The sequence below is a fragment of the Bos indicus genome, chromosome X (assembly GCF_029378745.1).
Source record: "Bos indicus isolate NIAB-ARS_2022 breed Sahiwal x Tharparkar chromosome X, NIAB-ARS_B.indTharparkar_mat_pri_1.0, whole genome shotgun sequence".
NCBI lineage: Eukaryota > Metazoa > Chordata > Mammalia > Artiodactyla > Bovidae > Bos > Bos indicus.
In genome coordinates, this window is record NC_091789.1 from 11,952,326 (window position 1) to 11,966,354 (window position 14,029).

Consider the following 14,029-nt stretch of genomic DNA (forward strand, 5'->3'; position numbering starts at 1 on the left):
TCTAGGACAGAATACTGGAGTAGGTAGCCTTTCCCTTCTCCAGGGGATCTTCCCAACCCAGGGACTGAACCCAGGTCTCCCACATTGGGGGCAAGTGCTTTCCCAGCTTAGCCAAAAGGGACATAACATTCTTTTTCATCATGATTAACTTTCTGTAATATGGTTTTTGTTTTAGCTGCTGTGAGACTATGCTGCTGCTTGCTTCTTCCATCTGTCCTCTGATGGATGAGGCTAAGAGGCTTGTGTAAGCTTCCTGATGGGAGGGACTGGCAAAGGGAAAAACTGTCTTGCTCTATTGGGCAGGGCCTTGCTCAGTAAAGCTCTAATCCAATTATCTGATGAATGGGGTTGCACTTCTTCCTTGGTAGTTGTTTGGCCTGAGGAGACCCAGCCCTGAGGTCTGAAGGGCTCTATGGTAGGGTTACTGGTGAACTCCAAGAGGGTTTACACCAAAGGGGACTTTCCAGTGCCCCCTTCCTGTGGTGAGCCACACCTGACGCGTGCCTCCACAGGAGGCCCTCCAACACTGGCAGGCAGTTTTTGTCCAGTCTCCTGTGGGGGTCACTGCTCTTCTCCTCTGGGTCATGGTACATATAAAATTTTTGGTTGTGCCCTCACCGCCGTCTTTCTCTCAGTCCTCAGGAAGTCCAATGATCAAATCCCACTGGCCCTCAAGGCCAGATTGCCGGGGGATTCCTTGATCCTTTGTTGGATCTCCAGGCTGGGAAGCCTGATACGGGATTCAGAACCTTCACAATAGTGCAAGAACTTGATTGGTATTGTTCTCCAGTCTGTGGGTCACTCATCTGGCAAGTATGGGAATTGATTTCATCGTGATTGTGCCTCTCCTACTGTCTCACTGTGGCTTCTTCTTTGTCTTTGAACATGTGGTATCCTTTTCTGGTGGGTTCCAGCATTCACCTGTCACTGAATGTTAAACAGGTATTTGCAATTTTGTTGCTCTTGCAGGAGGAGATGAGTGCATGTCTTTCTACTCAGCCATCTTGAACACTTTCAATATTTTAATGGAAAAATTAGGCATAGTTATAGACTGAAGGGAATGTGCAAATTTAAGGATATTGAAGATATGGTTACTAGAGGGAAAACCCATAACTGACAGCTCAAGGTAAGAGAAAAAATAGGATAGAGATTGCTATCACTATGACTTAACACACAAGACCACAGGTTCTGGAAACTAGAATACCTGGGTTTTTCTTCTGGTTCACCATTGAATATTTCTAAGAATTCAGAAATCTCTTAAATGTTTTAAGTCTTACAGGATGGGGAACACATGTATACCAGTGGTGGATTCATGTCAGTGTATGGCAAAACCACTATAATATTGTAAAGTAATTAGCCTTCAATTAAAATAAATTTATTTTAAATAAATAAATAAAATGGAAATAATTATACCACAGGACCATTAAGAGGAGAAAATGAAAAAAATGGGAAAAAAATCCAATGAAACACATCCTGGTGCTCAGTAAACATTTTTCATATTATTATTATTTTTTAACTTTTACATATATAACTTCACAAAAGAGATATGTTACCTATTTATGTAAAATGGAAAGAAAAGAATGATTAAAGACACAGATAAATTCAGGTAACCAAGTATGATGGAAAAATAATTTTCTCTCTGGAGAAGCTCATATGCTATAGGTACAATATGCACATTTCCTTGGTAATGGGAACCTGAAAAAGTAAAAGCGTTAAGTCACTCAGTCGTGTCTGAATCTTTGCGATTCAAAGGACTGTAGCATGCATGTGAGTTCATGGAATTCTCCAGGCGAGAATACTGGACTGGGTGGTCATTCCATTCTGGAGGGTATCTTCCTGACCCAGGGACTTAACTAGGTCTTCCATATTAAAAACAGATTCTTAATAATCTGAGTCTTGTACGGCCAAATTAATTATCTCAGTCATCTTCTAAACTTTTATCAAGTATTGAGGTCATCAAAAAAATATTGCAGGTCTGGGTGCTGGGCGGGCTGCAGACGAGGGCAAATCAGGCCCAAGGTGTCGAGCTGGTGATGCCTGACGGCGTGTCTGATGACATGTCGCACCCCGACCTGGGTGGTGGAAAGAGCAGGGGGGAGTAGTCAGGGCTGGTGGGAGAAGGTGGCAGCGGTAGTGAATTTCTTAGCAACCCTACAGAAGCAGGACACATACCCTAAAATCCCAGTAGGACGAGAGAGGCTGTGCTGGTGAGGGACTCTTCTTTATGAAATGTAGTTACAAGTTGCCATTAAAAATAACCAAGGGACATCCTTCACACACCACAGTGGTTGGAATGGGTTCCAGAAAGCAGAGTCCTCCGGAACATGGCTCTCTCTCTCTATCCAGGACCCTCTGTCCATGCGATTTTCCAGTCAAGAATAATGGAGGGGTTTACCATGCTCTTGTCCAGGGGACCTTGCTGACCCAGGGATCAAACCTGTGTCTCTGTGACTTCTGCTCCAAAAACGGTTCTGTGCCGTCTGAGCCTTGGAGGACCAAGTTTATTGTCTCAGTCATCTTCCTCCTTGTGATGAAATATTGAGATCCTCAACAAAACACTGCAGGTCTGGGTACTGGGCTGTCTGCAGACGCCGGCAAACAGGGCCCAAGATGTACAGCTGGGGATGCCTCACTGTGCATCTAACCCACAGGTGGGTCGGGGAGAGAGCAGACGCAGTAGTCAGGTCTGGTGGGAGAAGGAGACTCCTGCAGCAATGATTTTCTTGTGTATGGTGCAGAAGCAGGACCAGGAGCCCAAATTCCCCGGAGGCTGGGAGAGTGCTGTGCTGTCGTGGGCCCCTTCTTGAGGAAATGGAGTAGCTACAAGTTGCCACAGAAGACAACCAAATGACATACTTCACACATGACAGTGGTTGGAATAGGTTCCAGAAAGCAGAGTCCTCAAGCCCGTGGCTATCAATTTACAGAAGCAAGGAGAACTTCAAAGAGCCCGTCAGGAAGCAGCAGGCGAGGGGCTGCCTGGTGCGGCGCAGCAGACAAACGTTGAAGTGAAAAGGACAACGAAAGGACCGAGGACTGGAGATGGCGGCAGTCCCAGTGAGACACCGCATCCTCGTTGCCACAGCAGGCCTCAAGTTGATCCTAGGCTTGAACGCAAGGAGACATTCGTGCGTACAGCGGAAGGTCAAAGTCACGATGCCTGAAAAACTCAAACGGTGGCTTGCTGATGACTGGGGCTTAAGTACCCGGCCAAAACAAGCTCCTTCATCTATCTGTCAAGAAGAATGTGGATTCCATTCTAGTGCGAGCGTGGTTCCAAGCTTAAGTCGCATCTGACTTGATGCATCCCCGTGACTGTAGGCCACCAGTACCTCTGTCCATGCGATTCCCCAGGCAAGAATAATGCAGGGGTTTACCGTGCCCTTGTCCAGGAGACCTAGCTGACCTAGGGATCAAACCTGTGTTTGTCTCCTGTCACTCCTGCTCCAAATACGGTTCTGTGCCGACTGAGCCTTCGAGGACCAAGTTTATTGTCTCAGCGTCTTCCTCCTTGTGACGAAACACTGAGATCCTCAACAAAACACCGCAGGTCTGGGTGCTGGGTGGTCTGCCGTTGCTGGCAAATCTTGCCCAAGTCGTTCAGCTGGCGATGCCTGACGGCACATCTAACCCACAGCTGGGTCGGGGAGAGAGCAGACGCAGTGCTCAGGTCTGGTGGGAGAAGGAGACTCCTGCAGCAATGCTTTTCTTGTGTATGGTGCAGAAGCAGGACCAGGAGCCCAAATTCCCCGGAGCCTGGGAGAGTGCTGTGCTTTCGTGGGCCCCTTCTTGAGGAAATGGAGTAGCTACAAGTTGCCACAGAAGACAACCAAATGACATACTTCACACATGACAGTGGTTGGAATAGGTTCCAGAAAGCAGAGTCCTCAAGCCCGTGGCTATCAATTTACAGAAGCAAGGAGAACTTCAAAGAGCCCGTCAGGAAGCAGCAGGCGAGGGGCTGCCTGGTGCGGCGCAGCAGACAAACGTTGAAGTGAAAAGGACAACGAAAGGACCGAGGACTGGAGATGGCGGCAGTCCCAGTGAGACACCGCATCCTCGTTGCCACAGCAGGCCTCAAGTTGATCCTAGGCTTGAACGCAAGGAGACATTCGTGCGTACAGCGGAAGGTCAAAGTCACGATGCCTGAAAAACTCAAACGGTGGCTTGCTGATGACTGGGGCTTAAGTACCCGGCCAAAACAAGCTCCTTCATCTATCTGTCAAGAAGAATGTGGATTCCATTCTAGTGCGAGCGTGGTTCCAAGCTTAAGTCGCATCTGACTTGATGCATCCCCGTGACTGTAGGCCACCAGTACCTCTGTCCATGCGATTCCCCAGGCAAGAATAATGCAGGGGTTTACCGTGCCCTTGTCCAGGAGACCTAGCTGACCTAGGGATCAAACCTGTGTTTGTCTCCTGTCACTCCTGCTCCAAATACGGTTCTGTGCCGACTGAGCCTTCGAGGACCAAGTTTATTGTCTCAGCGTCTTCCTCCTTGTGACGAAACACTGAGATCCTCAACAAAACACCGCAGGTCTGGGTGCTGGGTGGTCTGCCGTTGCTGGCAAATCTTGCCCAAGTCGTTCAGCTGGCGATGCCTGACGGCACATCTAACCCACAGCTGGGTCGGGGAGAGAGCAGACGCAGTGCTCAGGTCTGGTGGGAGAAGGAGACTCCTGCAGCAATGATTTTCTTGTGTATGGTGCAGAAGCAGGACCAGGAGCCCAAATTCCCCGGAGGCTGGGAGAGTGCTGTGCTGTCGTGGGCCCCTTCTTGAGGAAATGGAGTAGCTACAAGTTGCCACAGAAGACAACCAAATGACATACTTCACACATGACAGTGGTTGGAATAGGTTCCAGAAAGCAGAGTCCTCAAGCCCGTGGCTATCAATTTACAGAAGCAAGGAGAACTTCAAAGAGCCCGTCAGGAAGCAGCAGGCGAGGGGCTGCCTGGTGCGGCGCAGCAGACAAACGTTGAAGTGAAAAGGACAACGAAAGGACCGAGGACTGGAGATGGCGGCAGTCCCAGTGAGACACCGCATCCTCGTTGCCACAGCAGGCCTCAAGTTGATCCTAGGCTTGAACGCAAGGAGACATTCGTGCGTACAGCGGAAGGTCAAAGTCACGATGCCTGAAAAACTCAAACGGTGGCTTGCTGATGACTGGGGCTTAAGTACCCGGCCAAAACAAGCTCCTTCATCTATCTGTCAAGAAGAATGTGGATTCCATTCTAGTGCGAGCGTGGTTCCAAGCTTAAGTCGCATCTGACTTGATGCATCCCCGTGACTGTAGGCCACCAGTACCTCTGTCCATGCGATTCCCCAGGCAAGAATAATGCAGGGGTTTACCGTGCCCTTGTCCAGGAGACCTAGCTGACCTAGGGATCAAACCTGTGTTTGTCTCCTGTCACTCCTGCTCCAAATACGGTTCTGTGCCGACTGAGCCTTCGAGGACCAAGTTTATTGTCTCAGCGTCTTCCTCCTTGTGACGAAACACTGAGATCCTCAACAAAACACCGCAGGTCTGGGTGCTGGGTGGTCTGCCGTTGCTGGCAAATCTTGCCCAAGTCGTTCAGCTGGCGATGCCTGACGGCACATCTAACCCACAGCTGGGTCGGGGAGAGAGCAGACGCAGTGCTCAGGTCTGGTGGGAGAAGGAGACTCCTGCAGCAATGCTTTTCTTGTGTATGGTGCAGAAGCAGGACCAGGAGCCCAAATTCCCCGGAGCCTGGGAGAGTGCTGTGCTTTCGTGGGCCCCTTCTTGAGGAAATGGAGTAGCTACAAGTTGCCACAGAAGACAACCAAATGACATACTTCACACATGACAGTGGTTGGAATAGGTTCCAGAAAGCAGAGTCCTCAAGCCCGTGGCTATCAATTTACAGAAGCAAGGAGAACTTCAAAGAGCCCGTCAGGAAGCAGCAGGCGAGGGGCTGCCTGGTGCGGCGCAGCAGACAAACGTTGAAGTGAAAAGGACAACGAAAGGACCGAGGACTGGAGATGGCGGCAGTCCCAGTGAGACACCGCATCCTCGTTGCCACAGCAGGCCTCAAGTTGATCCTAGGCTTGAACGCAAGGAGACATTCGTGCGTACAGCGGAAGGTCAAAGTCACGATGCCTGAAAAACTCAAACGGTGGCTTGCTGATGACTGGGGCTTAAGTACCCGGCCAAAACAAGCTCCTTCATCTATCTGTCAAGAAGAATGTGGATTCCATTCTAGTGCGAGCGTGGTTCCAAGCTTAAGTCGCATCTGACTTGATGCATCCCCGTGACTGTAGGCCACCAGTACCTCTGTCCATGCGATTCCCCAGGCAAGAATAATGCAGGGGTTTACCGTGCCCTTGTCCAGGAGACCTAGCTGACCTAGGGATCAAACCTGTGTTTGTCTCCTGTCACTCCTGCTCCAAATACGGTTCTGTGCCGACTGAGCCTTCGAGGACCAAGTTTATTGTCTCAGCGTCTTCCTCCTTGTGACGAAACACTGAGATCCTCAACAAAACACCGCAGGTCTGGGTGCTGGGTGGTCTGCCGTTGCTGGCAAATCTTGCCCAAGTCGTTCAGCTGGCGATGCCTGACGGCACATCTAACCCACAGCTGGGTCGGGGAGAGAGCAGACGCAGTGCTCAGGTCTGGTGGGAGAAGGAGACTCCTGCAGCAATGATTTTCTTGTGTATGGTGCAGAAGCAGGACCAGGAGCCCAAATTCCCCGGAGCCTGGGAGAGTGCTGTGCTTTCGTGGGCCCCTTCTTGAGGAAATGGAGTAGCTACAAGTTGCCACAGAAGACAACCAAATGACATACTTCACACATGACAGTGGTTGGAATAGGTTCCAGAAAGCAGAGTCCTCAAGCCCGTGGCTATCAATTTACAGAAGCAAGGAGAACTTCAAAGAGCCCGTCAGGAAGCAGCAGGCGAGGGGCTGCCTGGTGCGGCGCAGCAGACAAACGTTGAAGTGAAAAGGACAACGAAAGGACCGAGGACTGGAGATGGCGGCAGTCCCAGTGAGACACCGCATCCTCGTTGCCACAGCAGGCCTCAAGTTGATCCTAGGCTTGAACGCAAGGAGACATTCGTGCGTACAGCGGAAGGTCAAAGTCACGATGCCTGAAAAACTCAAACGGTGGCTTGCTGATGACTGGGGCTTAAGTACCCGGCCAAAACAAGCTCCTTCATCTATCTGTCAAGAAGAATGTGGATTCCATTCTAGTGCGAGCGTGGTTCCAAGCTTAAGTCGCATCTGACTTGATGCATCCCCGTGACTGTAGGCCACCAGTACCTCTGTCCATGCGATTCCCCAGGCAAGAATAATGCAGGGGTTTACCGTGCCCTTGTCCAGGAGACCTAGCTGACCTAGGGATCAAACCTGTGTTTGTCTCCTGTCACTCCTGCTCCAAATACGGTTCTGTGCCGACTGAGCCTTCGAGGACCAAGTTTATTGTCTCAGCGTCTTCCTCCTTGTGACGAAACACTGAGATCCTCAACAAAACACCGCAGGTCTGGGTGCTGGGTGGTCTGCCGTTGCTGGCAAATCTTGCCCAAGTCGTTCAGCTGGCGATGCCTGACGGCACATCTAACCCACAGCTGGGTCGGGGAGAGAGCAGACGCAGTGCTCAGGTCTGGTGGGAGAAGGAGACTCCTGCAGCAATGATTTTCTTGTGTATGGTGCAGAAGCAGGACCAGGAGCCCAAATTCCCCGGAGGCTGGGAGAGTGCTGTGCTGTCGTGGGCCCCTTCTTGAGGAAATGGAGTAGCTACAAGTTGCCACAGAAGACAACCAAATGACATACTTCACACATGACAGTGGTTGGAATAGGTTCCAGAAAGCAGAGTCCTCAAGCCCGTGGCTATCAATTTACAGAAGCAAGGAGAACTTCAAAGAGCCCGTCAGGAAGCAGCAGGCGAGGGGCTGCCTGGTGCGGCGCAGCAGACAAACGTTGAAGTGAAAAGGACAACGAAAGGACCGAGGACTGGAGATGGCGGCAGTCCCAGTGAGACACCGCATCCTCGTTGCCACAGCAGGCCTCAAGTTGATCCTAGGCTTGAACGCAAGGAGACATTCGTGCGTACAGCGGAAGGTCAAAGTCACGATGCCTGAAAAACTCAAACGGTGGCTTGCTGATGACTGGGGCTTAAGTACCCGGCCAAAACAAGCTCCTTCATCTATCTGTCAAGAAGAATGTGGATTCCATTCTAGTGCGAGCGTGGTTCCAAGCTTAAGTCGCATCTGACTTGATGCATCCCCGTGACTGTAGGCCACCAGTACCTCTGTCCATGCGATTCCCCAGGCAAGAATAATGCAGGGGTTTACCGTGCCCTTGTCCAGGAGACCTAGCTGACCTAGGGGATCAAACCTGTGTTTGTCTCCTGTCACTCCTGCTCCAAATACGGTTCTGTGCCGACTGAGCCTTCGAGGACCAAGTTTATTGTCTCAGCGTCTTCCTCCTTGTGACGAAACACTGAGATCCTCAACAAAACACCGCAGGTCTGGGTGCTGGGTGGTCTGCCGTTGCTGGCAAATCTTGCCCAAGTCGTTCAGCTGGCGATGCCTGACGGCACATCTAACCCACAGCTGGGTCGGGGAGAGAGCAGACGCAGTGCTCAGGTCTGGTGGGAGAAGGAGACTCCTGCAGCAATGATTTTCTTGTGTATGGTGCAGAAGCAGGACCAGGAGCCCAAATTCCCCGGAGGCTGGGAGAGTGCTGTGCTGTCGTGGGCCCCTTCTTGAGGAAATGGAGTAGCTACAAGTTGCCACAGAAGACAACCAAATGACATACTTCACACATGACAGTGGTTGGAATAGGTTCCAGAAAGCAGAGTCCTCAAGCCCGTGGCTATCAATTTACAGAAGCAAGGAGAACTTCAAAGAGCCCGTCAGGAAGCAGCAGGCGAGGGGCTGCCTGGTGCGGCGCAGCAGACAAACGTTGAAGTGAAAAGGACAACGAAAGGACCGAGGACTGGAGATGGCGGCAGTCCCAGTGAGACACCGCATCCTCGTTGCCACAGCAGGCCTCAAGTTGATCCTAGGCTTGAACGCAAGGAGACATTCGTGCGTACAGCGGAAGGTCAAAGTCACGATGCCTGAAAAACTCAAACGGTGGCTTGCTGATGACTGGGGCTTAAGTACCCGGCCAAAACAAGCTCCTTCATCTATCTGTCAAGAAGAATGTGGATTCCATTCTAGTGCGAGCGTGGTTCCAAGCTTAAGTCGCATCTGACTTGATGCATCCCCGTGACTGTAGGCCACCAGTACCTCTGTCCATGCGATTCCCCAGGCAAGAATAATGCAGGGGTTTACCGTGCCCTTGTCCAGGAGACCTAGCTGACCTAGGGATCAAACCTGTGTTTGTCTCCTGTCACTCCTGCTCCAAATACGGTTCTGTGCCGACTGAGCCTTCGAGGACCAAGTTTATTGTCTCAGCGTCTTCCTCCTTGTGACGAAACACTGAGATCCTCAACAAAACACCGCAGGTCTGGGTGCTGGGTGGTCTGCCGTTGCTGGCAAATCTTGCCCAAGTCGTTCAGCTGGCGATGCCTGACGGCACATCTAACCCACAGCTGGGTCGGGGAGAGAGCAGACGCAGTGCTCAGGTCTGGTGGGAGAAGGAGACTCCTGCAGCAATGATTTTCTTGTGTATGGTGCAGAAGCAGGACCAGGAGCCCAAATTCCCCGGAGGCTGGGAGAGTGCTGTGCTGTCGTGGGCCCCTTCTTGAGGAAATGGAGTAGCTACAAGTTGCCACAGAAGACAACCAAATGACATACTTCACACATGACAGTGGTTGGAATAGGTTCCAGAAAGCAGAGTCCTCAAGCCCGTGGCTATCAATTTACAGAAGCAAGGAGAACTTCAAAGAGCCCGTCAGGAAGCAGCAGGCGAGGGGCTGCCTGGTGCGGCGCAGCAGACAAACGTTGAAGTGAAAAGGACAACGAAAGGACCGAGGACTGGAGATGGCGGCAGTCCCAGTGAGACACCGCATCCTCGTTGCCACAGCAGGCCTCAAGTTGATCCTAGGCTTGAACGCAAGGAGACATTCGTGCGTACAGCGGAAGGTCAAAGTCACGATGCCTGAAAAACTCAAACGGTGGCTTGCTGATGACTGGGGCTTAAGTACCCGGCCAAAACAAGCTCCTTCATCTATCTGTCAAGAAGAATGTGGATTCCATTCTAGTGCGAGCGTGGTTCCAAGCTTAAGTCGCATCTGACTTGATGCATCCCCGTGACTGTAGGCCACCAGTACCTCTGTCCATGCGATTCCCCAGGCAAGAATAATGCAGGGGTTTACCGTGCCCTTGTCCAGGAGACCTAGCTGACCTAGGGATCAAACCTGTGTTTGTCTCCTGTCACTCCTGCTCCAAATACGGTTCTGTGCCGACTGAGCCTTCGAGGACCAAGTTTATTGTCTCAGCGTCTTCCTCCTTGTGACGAAACACTGAGATCCTCAACAAAACACCGCAGGTCTGGGTGCTGGGTGGTCTGCCGTTGCTGGCAAATCTTGCCCAAGTCGTTCAGCTGGCGATGCCTGACGGCACATCTAACCCACAGCTGGGTCGGGGAGAGAGCAGACGCAGTGCTCAGGTCTGGTGGGAGAAGGAGACTCCTGCAGCAATGCTTTTCTTGTGTATGGTGCAGAAGCAGGACCAGGAGCCCAAATTCCCCGGAGCCTGGGAGAGTGCTGTGCTTTCGTGGGCCCCTTCTTGAGGAAATGGAGTAGCTACAAGTTGCCACAGAAGACAACCAAATGACATACTTCACACATGACAGTGGTTGGAATAGGTTCCAGAAAGCAGAGTCCTCAAGCCCGTGGCTATCAATTTACAGAAGCAAGGAGAACTTCAAAGAGCCCGTCAGGAAGCAGCAGGCGAGGGGCTGCCTGGTGCGGCGCAGCAGACAAACGTTGAAGTGAAAAGGACAACGAAAGGACCGAGGACTGGAGATGGCGGCAGTCCCAGTGAGACACCGCATCCTCGTTGCCACAGCAGGCCTCAAGTTGATCCTAGGCTTGAACGCAAGGAGACATTCGTGCGTACAGCGGAAGGTCAAAGTCACGATGCCTGAAAAACTCAAACGGTGGCTTGCTGATGACTGGGGCTTAAGTACCCGGCCAAAACAAGCTCCTTCATCTATCTGTCAAGAAGAATGTGGATTCCATTCTAGTGCGAGCGTGGTTCCAAGCTTAAGTCGCATCTGACTTGATGCATCCCCGTGACTGTAGGCCACCAGTACCTCTGTCCATGCGATTCCCCAGGCAAGAATAATGCAGGGGTTTACCGTGCCCTTGTCCAGGAGACCTAGCTGACCTAGGGATCAAACCTGTGTTTGTCTCCTGTCACTCCTGCTCCAAATACGGTTCTGTGCCGACTGAGCCTTCGAGGACCAAGTTTATTGTCTCAGCGTCTTCCTCCTTGTGACGAAACACTGAGATCCTCAACAAAACACCGCAGGTCTGGGTGCTGGGTGGTCTGCCGTTGCTGGCAAATCTTGCCCAAGTCGTTCAGCTGGCGATGCCTGACGGCACATCTAACCCACAGCTGGGTCGGGGAGAGAGCAGACGCAGTGCTCAGGTCTGGTGGGAGAAGGAGACTCCTGCAGCAATGATTTTCTTGTGTATGGTGCAGAAGCAGGACCAGGAGCCCAAATTCCCCGGAGCCTGGGAGAGTGCTGTGCTTTCGTGGGCCCCTTCTTGAGGAAATGGAGTAGCTACAAGTTGCCACAGAAGACAACCAAATGACATACTTCACACATGACAGTGGTTGGAATAGGTTCCAGAAAGCAGAGTCCTCAAGCCCGTGGCTATCAATTTACAGAAGCAAGGAGAACTTCAAAGAGCCCGTCAGGAAGCAGCAGGCGAGGGGCTGCCTGGTGCGGCGCAGCAGACAAACGTTGAAGTGAAAAGGACAACGAAAGGACCGAGGACTGGAGATGGCGGCAGTCCCAGTGAGACACCGCATCCTCGTTGCCACAGCAGGCCTCAAGTTGATCCTAGGCTTGAACGCAAGGAGACATTCGTGCGTACAGCGGAAGGTCAAAGTCACGATGCCTGAAAAACTCAAACGGTGGCTTGCTGATGACTGGGGCTTAAGTACCCGGCCAAAACAAGCTCCTTCATCTATCTGTCAAGAAGAATGTGGATTCCATTCTAGTGCGAGCGTGGTTCCAAGCTTAAGTCGCATCTGACTTGATGCATCCCCGTGACTGTAGGCCACCAGTACCTCTGTCCATGCGATTCCCCAGGCAAGAATAATGCAGGGGTTTACCGTGCCCTTGTCCAGGAGACCTAGCTGACCTAGGGATCAAACCTGTGTTTGTCTCCTGTCACTCCTGCTCCAAATACGGTTCTGTGCCGACTGAGCCTTCGAGGACCAAGTTTATTGTCTCAGCGTCTTCCTCCTTGTGACGAAACACTGAGATCCTCAACAAAACACCGCAGGTCTGGGTGCTGGGTGGTCTGCCGTTGCTGGCAAATCTTGCCCAAGTCGTTCAGCTGGCGATGCCTGACGGCACATCTAACCCACAGCTGGGTCGGGGAGAGAGCAGACGCAGTGCTCAGGTCTGGTGGGAGAAGGAGACTCCTGCAGCAATGATTTTCTTGTGTATGGTGCAGAAGCAGGACCAGGAGCCCAAATTCCCCGGAGCCTGGGAGAGTGCTGTGCTTTCGTGGGCCCCTTCTTGAGGAAATGGAGTAGCTACAAGTTGCCACAGAAGACAACCAAATGACATACTTCACACATGACAGTGGTTGGAATAGGTTCCAGAAAGCAGAGTCCTCAAGCCCGTGGCTATCAATTTACAGAAGCAAGGAGAACTTCAAAGAGCCCGTCAGGAAGCAGCAGGCGAGGGGCTGCCTGGTGCGGCGCAGCAGACAAACGTTGAAGTGAAAAGGACAACGAAAGGACCGAGGACTGGAGATGGCGGCAGTCCCAGTGAGACACCGCATCCTCGTTGCCACAGCAGGCCTCAAGTTGATCCTAGGCTTGAACGCAAGGAGACATTCGTGCGTACAGCGGAAGGTCAAAGTCACGATGCCTGAAAAACTCAAACGGTGGCTTGCTGATGACTGGGGCTTAAGTACCCGGCCAAAACAAGCTCCTTCATCTATCTGTCAAGAAGAATGTGGATTCCATTCTAGTGCGAGCGTGGTTCCAAGCTTAAGTCGCATCTGACTTGATGCATCCCCGTGACTGTAGGCCACCAGTACCTCTGTCCATGCGATTCCCCAGGCAAGAATAATGCAGGGGTTTACCGTGCCCTTGTCCAGGAGACCTAGCTGACCTAGGGGATCAAACCTGTGTTTGTCTCCTGTCACTCCTGCTCCAAATACGGTTCTGTGCCGACTGAGCCTTCGAGGACCAAGTTTATTGTCTCAGCGTCTTCCTCCTTGTGACGAAACACTGAGATCCTCAACAAAACACCGCAGGTCTGGGTGCTGGGTGGTCTGCCGTTGCTGGCAAATCTTGCCCAAGTCGTTCAGCTGGCGATGCCTGACGGCACATCTAACCCACAGCTGGGTCGGGGAGAGAGCAGACGCAGTGCTCAGGTCTGGTGGGAGAAGGAGACTCCTGCAGCAATGATTTTCTTGTGTATGGTGCAGAAGCAGGACCAGGAGCCCAAATTCCCCGGAGGCTGGGAGAGTGCTGTGCTGTCGTGGGCCCCTTCTTGAGGAAATGGAGTAGCTACAAGTTGCCACAGAAGACAACCAAATGACATACTTCACACATGACAGTGGTTGGAATAGGTTCCAGAAAGCAGAGTCCTCAAGCCCGTGGCTATCAATTTACAGAAGCAAGGAGAACTTCAAAGAGCCCGTCAGGAAGCAGCAGGCGAGGGGCTGCCTGGTGCGGCGCAGCAGACAAACGTTGAAGTGAAAAGGACAACGAAAGGACCGAGGACTGGAGATGGCGGCAGTCCCAGTGAGACACCGCATCCTCGTTGCCACAGCAGGCCTCAAGTTGATCCTAGGCTTGAACGCAAGGAGACATTCGTGCGTACAGCGGAAGGTCAAAGTCACGATGCCTGAAAAACTCAAACGGTGGC

At 51.9% G+C, this 14,029-nt stretch overlaps 1 pseudogene; it reads left to right on the top strand.

The window, feature by feature from the left end:
• Positions 1-2,729: 2,729 nt before the first annotated feature.
• LOC139181243 (mortality factor 4-like protein 1 pseudogene) lies at positions 2,730-3,286 on the top strand (annotated as a pseudogene).
• Positions 3,287-14,029: the final 10,743 nt, after the last annotated feature.